The sequence below is a fragment of the Dermacentor silvarum genome, chromosome 4 (assembly GCF_013339745.2).
Source record: "Dermacentor silvarum isolate Dsil-2018 chromosome 4, BIME_Dsil_1.4, whole genome shotgun sequence".
NCBI classification, from domain to species: domain Eukaryota; kingdom Metazoa; phylum Arthropoda; class Arachnida; order Ixodida; family Ixodidae; genus Dermacentor; species Dermacentor silvarum.
The window spans coordinates 162410063-162412645 of record NC_051157.2 but is presented as its reverse complement, the minus strand read 5'-3'; the positions used below and the strand labels follow the sequence as shown (position 1 = coordinate 162412645).

Below are 2583 nucleotides of genomic sequence, written 5' to 3'. Positions count from 1 at the left end.
AGCTCTTTTAGGGACGTAGCCTCAGCGGGGCACGTCAAGCGTCTTGTGCTTGGTGCAGAGGGTGTATTGGCTGTAGGGTGCAGAAAGGTCTTAAGCCAAATACACAGCCTACATTTATTCACGGATTAGAAAGCTTACATGCTTAAGTTAAGGTACAACTATAGATGGGTGGTAGTGGCTAATTTTGCAATTGCGCTCACTCTTTACTCGTAGTGCAAAGGATGTTCGGGAACTAGGGTACAGAAATGGGTAGAGCGTATCATTAAAGCAGAGCATGCAAGTGCAATACCAACCTGTGGTGGAGGTGAAGCAACTTCAAGCACACCGCCCCTTTCCAAAAATAAGTTTAATATCTTGGGTCCAAATAGGACCCGTATGAGATATTAAGCTGATAAGAACAAATGCGCAAGTTACAGTATAAAGTAAGCGAATGCATCAAACGAGTCTCGTGAGAGCGACTTATAAGTATGTGGTACAGATAAGCAATGCTCCAAAGCTAAACCAAGGGCAGTTTATCAGTTTAATTAGAATACATACGGTGTTCGATCATCATACTTGCTTTGCAGGCCTGCGAATGTGCTCGAGAAGGGAATATCCTATGAATCGGGATGCCGATAGAGGGCTTAGCTAAGGACTGAAGGGTTTCACTCAGCAGTGGATTTTATGCCCAAATATACGAAGTGTATAGAAGCGGGGGTTTCAAATATAAAATGCAAAGAGGCACTTAACAAACAATTAATAGTGAACCTAAATTTTTTGTAAGACAAGAACTTCTGCGGTGATTTCAGTCACAGCAGTTCAGCGTAATATATAGCAGTGAAGAGAGGTAAGCATGTTGTAGTGGGTATAAAAGCAAATGCCGACCGACGTCTCTCTTCTTTTTTTCCTGTGTGTGTGTGTGTGTATTAGAGCACTGCACGGGCCGGTTTTGCGGCCCGGGCCCCGCCCGGGCCCGTTTTTACATTGGGTGGCCCGCCCCAGCCCGATCAAAACTTTTATGGCGAGACCCGGGCCCGGCCCGGGCCCGGAAATAATCTACGTTACCCGCCCGGCCCGGCCCGCCACCCCTTTACCTTAAGCCCGAGCCCGGCCCGAGCCCGACTCGAACCCGGCCCGAACCCGGCCCGAGACCAAAAAATACATGTTTTTCTGAGTTGAGAAGCCCGAGAATAACTCGCAGAAAGCCCGAGCCCGGCCCGGGCCCGCGTCAAAAAACCCGAGCCCGGCCCGGGCCCGGGTCAAAAAGCACACGCCGTGCCCGAGCCCGGCCCGAGCCCGTAAAAAAACTCCTCTACCCGGCCCGGCCCGGCCCGGCCCACGGATCGTACTAATGAACGGGATTGCGTGCATGAAAACGTAAAAAGAGAGCACAAGCACGCATGCACGGTGTAATGCCAGTGGAGCGCGGAGCGCGCGCAATCGGTCTGGCGGTGCGTCTGATAACGCCCGCGACAAGGAAAAAAAAAAAAAGAAATCGCGCCGCGGATAGCTAAAGAAATCAAGAAAAAAAGCACTGCGTGAAAAATGAGGGGAGGGGAGGCAAGACATGCGAGGAGGGATAGGAAAGTAATTAGGGAAAGAATAAGCGAGCGGAGCAACATCATCACAAAAAAGGAAGAGAAAAAGTGCTATAGCGAAAGAAGCAGAGTAAAAAAATCGCGCCGCTTTTCTTTTTTTCGCCGCCATAGTACCGTCATCCGTCCGCTAGGGCCTAACTGAAGTGCGCCTTGGCACTAGCGTCAACTGAGCGTCTGCTATACAGAACGAATGGGAGGTATAGGAAGATTCACCCCTCTGCTTTCGTCGGACGTCAAGCCCATCGGCCAGCGTTGTCGCACGAAAACAGCTTAAGTAAGCAAGTATCTGACGGTCAAAACTCACTGATTTCGACTGTACAGGTTAATAAACAATAAAACGAACCGCGTAACCTAATTCAGATAAACGTCGACATGCAAAACAACACATGTGAGGTGAACTTTACGAGCGCGCCTTTCCACGCACTCCAAGAGCTGTGTTGCATTGCAAGTGATAGCGGCGTCAACGTCCGCTGCTATCGATGGGCGCTGTCACGGTGGGTGCTGAAAAAAGGTATTTATTGATAACGATCAAGTAAAATAGAATTGTATCTTCTTTTCTTGCCATGCGTATATAAAATGGATTAAGATTAAGTTCGTTGAATGAACCTGACTGCGTCTCGCTTTAATTGAAAAAAACCCTTTTTTCTTTCCCAGTGTTTCATCATAATCATCATCATCAGCCTATATTTATGTCCACTGCAAGACGAAGGCCTCTCCCTGCGATCTCCAATTACCCCTGTCTTGCGCTAGCGTATTCCAACTTGCGCCTGCAAATTTCCTCACTTCATCTTCCTACCTGGTTTTCTACCGACCACGACTACGCTTCCCTTCTCTTGGTATCCATTCTGTAACCCTAATGGTCCACCGGTTATCCATCCTACGCATTACATGGCCTGCCCAGCTTCATTTCTTCCGCCTAATGTCAGCTAGAATATCGTCTATCCCCGTTCCCAGTGTTTATTGCCTCCAAAACTTGTCGCGCTTCAATCGCTGCTCCCATAACCAC

General features: G+C 48.7%; 1 non-coding gene across 1 annotated transcript; it reads right to left on the bottom strand.

Annotated features, from left to right (window-relative positions):
* Positions 1-249: 249 nt before the first annotated feature.
* Positions 250-431, bottom strand: LOC119451159 (U2 spliceosomal RNA). Its single transcript, XR_005191700.1, has one exon. It is a non-coding gene; the product is annotated as a U2 spliceosomal RNA (small nuclear RNA).
* Positions 432-2583: the final 2152 nt, after the last annotated feature.